The sequence below is a fragment of the Pelecanus crispus genome, chromosome 1 (genome assembly GCF_030463565.1).
Source record: "Pelecanus crispus isolate bPelCri1 chromosome 1, bPelCri1.pri, whole genome shotgun sequence".
NCBI classification, from domain to species: domain Eukaryota; kingdom Metazoa; phylum Chordata; class Aves; order Pelecaniformes; family Pelecanidae; genus Pelecanus; species Pelecanus crispus.
Genome location: NC_134643.1, coordinates 90,937,355 through 90,946,604, shown reverse-complemented (window position 1 = coordinate 90,946,604; position 9,250 = coordinate 90,937,355).

The following is a 9,250-nucleotide window of genomic DNA, read 5'->3' as shown; positions in this document are numbered from 1 at the left end:
CGAGAGTGAGAGTGAGTTTGCGAATGTGTCTTGGCAGTGGTAGGAGGCAAGGCAAGGGGAGATTCTTAGTGTATGTTTGGCTGTGAAAGCACTGGCAAGGGAAGGTCAGAAACAGCAAGAGCTCTAAGCCCTTAGAGCTCTGGTGTGGGAGAAATGGCTGTATGTTTTAACTTTGTGAGCTGGTCTGTGCCGAGAGTGAGAGTGAGCTTGAGAATGTGTCTTGGGAGTGGTGGGAGGCAAGGCAAGGGGAGATGCCAGGGGGGTGTCTGGCTGTGAGTGTGGTGGGAAGGGCAGTTGAATACAGCACTAGCTCTTAGGCCTTCGAGCTATGGTGTGGGAGAAATGGCTGCATGTTTGCACTTTGTGAGCTGGTCTGTGCGAAGAGTGAGAGTGAGCTTGCGAATGTGTATTGAGAGTGCTGGGAGGCAAGGCAAAAGTACATCCGCAGTGTCTGTCTGGGTGTGAAAGTGCTGGCAAGGGAAGGTGAGGACCAGCAAGAGCATTAAGCCCTTAGAAATATTAAGAGGGAGACATGGCTGTATGTTTTAACTTTGTGAGCTGGTCTGTGCCGAGAGTGAGAGTGAGCTTGCGAATGTGTCTTGGCAGTGGTAGGAGGCAAGGCAAGGGGAGATTCTTAGTGTATGTTTTTCTGTGAAAGCACTGGCAAGGGAAGGTCAGAAACAGCAAGAGCTCTAAGCCCTTAGAGCTCTGGTGTGGGAGAAATGGCTGTATGTTTTAACTTTGTGAGCTGGTCTGTGCCGAGAGTGAGAGTGAGCTTGCGAATGTGTCTTGGGAGTGGCAGGAGGCAAGGCAAGGGGAGATTCTTAGTGTATGTTTGGCTGTGAAAGCACTGGCAAGGGAAGGTCAGAATCAGCAAGAGCTCTAAGCGCTTAGAGCTGTGGTGTGGGAGAAATGGCTGTATGTTTTTACTTTGTGAGCTGGTGTGTGCCGAGAGTGAGAGTGAGCTTGAGAATGTGTCTTGGGAGTGGTGGGAGGCAAGGCAAGGGGAGATGCCAGGGGGGTGTCTGGCTGTGAGTGCGGTGGGAAGGGCAGTTGAATACAGCACCAGCTCTTAGGCCTTAGAGCTATGGTGTGGGAGAAATGGCTGTATGTTTTAACTTTGTGAGCTGGTGTGTGCCGAGAGTGAGAGTGAGCTTGCGAATGTCTGTTGGCAGTGGTAGGAGGCAAGGCAAGGGGAGATTCTTAGTGTATGTTTGGCTGTGAAAGCACTGGCAAGGGAAGGTCAGAATCAGCAAGAGCTCTAAGCGCTTAGAGCTCTGGTTTGGGAGAAATGGCTGTATGTTTTAACTTTGTGAGCTGGTGTGTGCCGAGAGTGAGAGTGAGCTTGAGAATGTGTCTTGGCAGGGCTAGGAGGCAAGGCAAAGGGAGATTCTTAGTGTATGTTTGGCTGTGAAAGCACTGGCAAGGGAAGGTCAGAAACAGCAAGAGCTCTAAGCGCTTAGAGCTCTGGTGTGGGAGAAATGGCTGTATGTTTTAACTTCGTGAGCTGGTCTGTGCCGAGAGTCAGAGTGAGCTTGAGAATGTGTCTTGGGAGTGGTGGGAGGCAAGGCAAGGGGAGATGCCAGGGGGGTGTCTGGCTGTGAGTGCGGTGGGAAGGGCAGTTGAATACAGCACCAGCTCTTAGGCCTTCGAGCTATGGTGTGGGAGAAATGGCTGCATGTTTGCACTTTGTGAGCTGGTCTGTGCGAAGAGTGAGAGTGAGCTTGCGAATGTGTATTGAGAGTGCTGGGAGGCAAGGCAAAAGTACATCCGCAGTGTCTGTCTGGGTGTGAAAGTGCTGGCAAGGGAAGGTGAGGACCAGCAAGAGCATTAAGCCCTTAGAAATATTAAGAGGGAAACATGGCTGTATGTTTTAACTTTGTGAGCTGGTGTGTGCCGAGAGTGATAGTGAGCTTGAGAATGTGTCTTGGCAGTGGTAGGAGGCAAGGCAAGGGGAGATTCTTAGTGTATGTTTGGCTGTGAAAGCACTGGCAAGGGAAGGTCAGAATCAGCAAGAGCTCTAAGCGCTTAGAGCTCTGGTGTGGGAGAAGTGGCTGTATGTTTTAACTTTGTGAGCTGGTGTGTGCCGAGAGTGAGAGTGAGCTTGAGAATGTGTCTTGGCAGTGGTAGGAGGCAAGGCAAGGGGAGATGCCAGGGGGGTGTCTGGCTGTGAGTGCGGTGGGAAGGGCAGTTGAATACAGCACCAGCTCTTAGGCCTTAGAGCTATGGTGTGGGAGAAATGGCTGTATGTTTTAACTTTGTGAGCTGGTGTGTGCCGAGAGTGAGAGTGAGCTTGCGAATGTGTCTTGGCAGTGGTAGGAGGCAAGGCAAGGGGAGATTCTTAGTGTATGTTTGGCTGTGAAAGCACTGGCAAGGGAAGGTCAGAATCAGCAAGAGCTCTAAGCGCTTAGAGCTCTTGTGTGGGAGAAATGGCTGGATGTTTTAACTTTGTGAGCTGGTCTGTGCCGAGAGTCAGAGTGAGCTTGAGAATGTGTCTTGGGAGTGGTGGGAGGCAAGGCAAGGGGAGATTCTTAGTGTATGTTTGGCTGTGAAAGCACTGGCAAGGGAAGGTCAGAAACAGCAAGAGCTCTAAGCCCTTAGAGCTCTGGTGTGGGAGAAATGGCTGTATGTTTTAACACTGGGAGCTGGTCTGTGCCGAGAGTGAGAGTGAGTTTGCGAATGTGTCTTGGCAGTGGTAGGAGGCAAGGCAAGGGGAGATTCTTAGTGTATGTTTGGCTGTGAAAGCACTGGCAAGGGAAGGTCAGAAACAGCAAGAGCTCTAAGCGCTTAGAGCTCTGGTGTGGGAGAAGTGGCTGTATGTTTTAAGTTTGTGAGCTGGTGTGTGCCGAGAGTGAGAGTGAGCTTGAGAATGTGTCTTGGGAGTGGTGGGAGGCAAGGCAAGGGGAGATGCCAGGGGGGTGTCTGGCTGTGAGTGCGGTGGGAAGGGCAGTTGAATACAGCACCAGCTCTTAGGCCTTAGAGCTCTGGTGTGGGAGAAATGAGTGTATGTTTTAACTTTGTGAGCTGGTCTGTGCCGAGAGTGAGAGTGAGTTTGCGAATGTGTCTTGGCAGTGGTAGGAGGCAAGGCAAGGGGAGATTCTTAGTGTATGTTTGGCTGTGAAAGCACTGGCAAGGGAAGGTCAGAAACAGCAAGAGCTCTAAGCGCTTAGAGCTGTGGTGTGGGAGAAATGGCTGTATGTTTTAACACTGGGAGCTGGTCTGTGCCGAGAGTGAGAGTGAGTTTGCGAATGTGTCTTGGCAGTGGTAGGAGGCAAGGCAAGGGGAGATTCTTAGTGTATGTTTGGCTGTGAAAGCACTGGCAAGGGAAGGTCAGAAACAGCAAGAGCTCTAAGCCCTTAGAGCTCTGGTGTGGGAGAAATGGCTGTATGTTTTAACTTTGTGAGCTGGTCTGTGCCGAGAGTGAGAGTGAGCTTGAGAATGTGTCTTGGGAGTGGTGGGAGGCAAGGCAAGGGGAGATGCCAGGGGGGTGTCTGGCTGTGAGTGTGGTGGGAAGGGCAGTTGAATACAGCACTAGCTCTTAGGCCTTCGAGCTATGGTGTGGGAGAAATGGCTGCATGTTTGCACTTTGTGAGCTGGTCTGTGCGAAGAGTGAGAGTGAGCTTGCGAATGTGTATTGAGAGTGCTGGGAGGCAAGGCAAAAGTACATCCGCAGTGTCTGTCTGGGTGTGAAAGTGCTGGCAAGGGAAGGTGAGGACCAGCAAGAGCATTAAGCCCTTAGAAATATTAAGAGGGAAACATGGCTGTATGTTTTAACTTTGTGAGCTGGTCTGTGCCGAGAGTGAGAGTGAGCTTGCGAATGTGTCTTGGCAGTGGTAGGAGGCAAGGCAAGGGGAGATTCTTAGTGTATGTTTTTCTGTGAAAGCACTGGCAAGGGAAGGTCAGAAACAGCAAGAGCTCTAAGCCCTTAGAGCTCTGGTGTGGGAGAAATGGCTGTATGTTTTAACTTTGTGAGCTGGTCTGTGCCGAGAGTGAGAGTGAGCTTGCGAATGTGTCTTGGGAGTGGCAGGAGGCAAGGCAAGGGGAGATTCTTAGTGTATGTTTGGCTGTGAAAGCACTGGCAAGGGAAGGTCAGAATCAGCAAGAGCTCTAAGCGCTTAGAGCTGTGGTGTGGGAGAAATGGCTGTATGTTTTTACTTTGTGAGCTGGTGTGTGCCGAGAGTGAGAGTGAGCTTGAGAATGTGTCTTGGGAGTGGTGGGAGGCAAGGCAAGGGGAGATGCCAGGGGGGTGTCTGGCTGTGAGTGCGGTGGGAAGGGCAGTTGAATACAGCACCAGCTCTTAGGCCTTAGAGCTATGGTGTGGGAGAAATGGCTGTATGTTTTAACTTTGTGAGCTGGTGTGTGCCGAGAGTGAGAGTGAGCTTGCGAATGTCTGTTGGCAGTGGTAGGAGGCAAGGCAAGGGGAGATTCTTAGTGTATGTTTGGCTGTGAAAGCACTGGCAAGGGAAGGTCAGAATCAGCAAGAGCTCTAAGCGCTTAGAGCTCTGGTTTGGGAGAAATGGCTGTATGTTTTAACTTTGTGAGCTGGTCTGTGCCGAGAGTGAGAGTGAGCTTGAGAATGTGTCTTGGCAGGGCTAGGAGGCAAGGCAAAGGGAGATTCTTAGTGTATGTTTGGCTGTGAAAGCACTGGCAAGGGAAGGTCAGAAACAGCAAGAGCTCTAAGCGCTTAGAGCTCTGGTGTGGGAGAAATGGCTGTATGTTTTAACTTCGTGAGCTGGTCTGTGCCGAGAGTCAGAGTGAGCTTGAGAATGTGTCTTGGGAGTGGTGGGAGGCAAGGCAAGGGGAGATGCCAGGGGGGTGTCTGGCTGTGAGTGCGGTGGGAAGGGCAGTTGAATACAGCACCAGCTCTTAGGCCTTCGAGCTATGGTGTGGGAGAAATGGCTGCATGTTTGCACTTTGTGAGCTGGTCTGTGCGAAGAGTGAGAGTGAGCTTGCGAATGTGTATTGAGAGTGCTGGGAGGCAAGGCAAAAGTACATCCGCAGTGTCTGTCTGGGTGTGAAAGTGCTGGCAAGGGAAGGTGAGGACCAGCAAGAGCATTAAGCCCTTAGAAATATTAAGAGGGAAACATGGCTGTATGTTTTAACTTTGTGAGCTGGTGTGTGCCGAGAGTGAGAGTGAGCTTGAGAATGTGTCTTGGCAGTGGTAGGAGGCAAGGCAAGGGGAGATTCTTAGTGTATGTTTGGCTGTGAAAGCACTGGCAAGGGAAGGTCAGAAACAGCAAGAGCTCTAAGCCCTTAGAGCTCTGGTGTGGGAGAAATGGCTGTATGTTTTAACTTTGTGAGCTGGTCTGTGCCGAGAGTGATAGTGAGCTTGAGAATGTGTCTTGGCAGGGCTAGGAGGCAAGGCAAGGGGAGATTCTTAGTGTATGTTTGGCTGTGAAAGCACTGGCAAGGGAAGGTCAGAATCAGCAAGAGCTCTAAGCGCTTAGAGCTCTGGTGTGGGAGAAGTGGCTGTATGTTTTAACTTTGTGAGCTGGTGTGTGCCGAGAGTGAGAGTGAGCTTGAGAATGTGTCTTGGGAGTGGTGGGAGGCAAGGCAAGGGGAGATGCCAGGGGGGTGTCTGGCTGTGAGTGCGGTGGGAAGGGCAGTTGAATACAGCACCAGCTCTTAGGCCTTAGAGCTATGGTGTGGGAGAAATGGCTGTATGTTTTAACTTTGTGAGCTGGTGTGTGCCGAGAGTGAGAGTGAGCTTGCGAATGTCTGTTGGCAGTGGTAGGAGGCAAGGCAAGGGGAGATTCTTAGTGTATGTTTGGCTGTGAAAGCACTGGCAAGGGAAGGTCAGAATCAGCAAGAGCTCTAAGCGCTTAGAGCTCTGGTTTGGGAGAAATGGCTGTATGTTTTAACTTTGTGAGCTGGTCTGTGCCGAGAGTGAGAGTGAGCTTGAGAATGTGTCTTGGGAGTGGTGGGAGGCAAGGCAAGGGGAGATGCCAGGGGGGTGTCTGGCTGTGAGTGCGGTGGGAAGGGCAGTTGAATACAGCACCAGCTCTTAGGCCTTCGAGCTATGGTGTGGGAGAAATGGCTGCATGTTTGCACTTTGTGAGCTGGTCTGTGCGAAGAGTGAGAGTGAGCTTGCGAATGTGTATTGAGAGTGCTGGGAGGCAAGGCAAAAGTACATCCGCAGTGTCTGTCTGGGTGTGAAAGTGCTGGCAAGGGAAGGTGAGGACCAGCAAGAGCATTAAGCCCTTAGAAATATTGAGGGAAACATGGCTGTATGTTTTAAGTTTGTGAGCTGGTGTGTGCCGAGAGTGAGAGTGAGCTTGAGAATGTGTCTTGGCAGTGGTAGGAGGCAAGGCAAGGGGAGATTCTTAGTGTATGTTTTTCTGTGAAAGCACTGGCAAGGGAAGGTCAGAATCAGCAAGAGCTCTAAGCGCTTAGAGCTCTGGTGTGGGAGAAATGAGTGTATGTTTTAACTTTGTGAGCTGGTGTGTGCCGAGAGTGAGAGTGAGCTTGCGAATGTGTCTTGGCAGTGGTAGGAGGCAAGGCAAGGGGAGATTCTTAGTGTATGTTTGGCTGTGAAAGCACTGGCAAGGGAAGGTCAGAAACAGCAAGAGCTCTAAGCCCTTAGAGCTCTGGTGTGGGAGAAATGGCTGTATGTTTTAACACTGGGAGCTGGTCTGTGCCGAGAGTGAGAGTGAGTTTGCGAATGTGTCTTGGCAGTGGTAGGAGGCAAGGCAAGGGGAGATTCTTAGTGTATGTTTGGCTGTGAAAGCACTGGCAAGGGAAGGTCAGAAACAGCAAGAGCTCTAAGCCCTTAGAGCTCTGGTGTGGGAGAAATGGCTGTATGTTTTAACTTTGTGAGCTGGTGTGTGCCGAGAGTGAGAGTGAGCTTGAGAATGTGTCTTGGGAGTGGTGGGAGGCAAGGCAAGGGGAGATGCCAGGGGGGTGTCTGGCTGTGAGTGCGGTGGGAAGGGCAGTTGAATACAGCACCAGCTCTTAGGCCTTAGAGCTATGGTGTGGGAGAAATGGCTGTATGTTTTAACTTTGTGAGCTGGTGTGTGCCGAGAGTGAGAGTGAGCTTGCGAATGTGTGTTGGCAGTGGTAGGAGGCAAGGCAAGGGGAGATTCTTAGTGTATGTTTGGCTGTGAAAGCACTGGCAAGGGAAGGTCAGAATCAGCAAGAGCTCTAAGCGCTTAGAGCTCTGGTTTGGGAGAAATGGCTGTATGTTTTAACTTTGTGAGCTGGTCTGTGCCGAGAGTGAGAGTGAGCTTGAGAATGTGTCTTGGCAGGGCTAGGAGGCAAGGCAAAGGGAGATTCTTAGTGTATGTTTGGCTGTGAAAGCACTGGCAAGGGAAGGTCAGAAACAGCAAGAGCTCTAAGCGCTTAGAGCTCTGGTGTGGGAGAAATGGCTGTATGTTTTAACTTCGTGAGCTGGTCTGTGCCGAGAGTCAGAGTGAGCTTGAGAATGTGTCTTGGGAGTGGTGGGAGGCAAGGCAAGGGGAGATGCCAGGGGGGTGTCTGGCTGTGAGTGCGGTGGGAAGGGCAGTTGAATACAGCACCAGCTCTTAGGCCTTCGAGCTATGGTGTGGGAGAAATGGCTGCATGTTTGCACTTTTTGAGCTGGTCTGTGCGAAGAGTGAGAGTGAGCTTGCGAATGTGTATTGAGAGTGCTGGGAGGCAAGGCAAAAGTACATCCGCAGTGTCTGTCTGGGTGTGAAAGTGCTGGCAAGGGAAGGTGAGGACCAGCAAGAGCATTAAGCCCTTAGAAATATTAAGAGGGAAACATGGCTGTATGTTTTAACTTTGTGAGCTGGTGTGTGCCGAGAGTGAGAGTGAGCTTGCGAATGTGTCTTGGCAGTGGTAGGAGGCAAGGCAAGGGGAGATTCTTAGTGTATGTTTGGCTGTGAAAGCACTGGCAAGGGAAGGTCAGAAACAGCAAGAGCTCTAAGCCCTTAGAGCTGTGGTGTGGGAGAAATGGCTGTATGTTTTAACTTTGTGAGCTGGTCTGTGCCGAGAGTGATAGTGAGCTTGAGAATGTGTCTTGGCAGGGCTAGGAGGCAAGGCAAGGGGAGATTCTTAGTGTATGTTTGGCTGTGAAAGCACTGGCAAGGGAAGGTCAGAATCAGCAAGAGCTCTAAGCCCTTAGAGCTCTGGTGTGGGAGAAGTGGCTGTATGTTTTAACTTTGTGAGCTGGTGTGTGCCGAGAGTGAGAGTGAGCTTGCGAATGTCTGTTGGCAGTGGTAGGAGGCAAGGCAAGGGGAGATTCTTAGTGTATGTTTGGCTGTGAAAGCACTGGCAAGGGAAGGTCAGAATCAGCAAGAGCTCTAAGCGCTTAGAGCTCTGGTTTGGGAGAAATGGCTGTATGTTTTAACTTTGTGAGCTGGTCTGTGCCGAGAGTGAGAGTGAGCTTGAGAATGTGTCTTGGGAGTGGTGGGAGGCAAGGCAAGGGGAGATGCCAGGGGGGTGTCTGGCTGTGAGTGCGGTGGGAAGGGCAGTTGAATACAGCACCAGCTCTTAGGCCTTCGAGCTATGGTGTGGGAGAAATGGCTGCATGTTTGCACTTTGTGAGCTGGTCTGTGCGAAGAGTGAGAGTGAGCTTGCGAATGTGTATTGAGAGTGCTGGGAGGCAAGGCAAAAGTACATCCGCAGTGTCTGTCTGGGTGTGAAAGTGCTGGCAAGGGAAGGTGAGGACCAGCAAGAGCATTAAGCCCTTAGAAATATTGAGGGAAACATGGCTGTATGTTTTAAGTTTGTGAGCTGGTGTGTGCCGAGAGTGAGAGTGAGCTTGAGAATGTGTCTTGGCAGTGGTAGGAGGCAAGGCAAGGGGAGATTCTTAGTGTATGTTTGGCTGTGAAAGCACTGGCAAGGGAAGGTCAGAATCAGCAAGAGCTCTAAGCGCTTAGAGCTCTGGTGTGGGAGAAATGAGTGTATGTTTTAACTTTGTGAGCTGGTGTGTGCCGAGAGTGAGAGTGAGCTTGCGAATGTGTCTTGGCAGTGGTAGGAGGCAAGGCAAGGGGAGATTCTTAGTGTATGTTTGGCTGTGAAAGCACTGGCAAGGGAAGGTCAGAAACAGCAAGAGCTCTAAGCCCTTAGAGCTCTGGTGTGGGAGAAATGGCTGTATGTTTTAACACTGGGAGCTGGTCTGTGCCGAGAGTGAGAGTGAGTTTGCGAATGTGTCTTGGCAGTGGTAGGAGGCAAGGCAAGGGGAGATTCTTAGTGTATGTTTGGCTGTGAAAGCACTGGCAAGGGAAGGTCAGAAACAGCAAGAGCTCTAAGCCCTTAGAGCTCTGGTGTG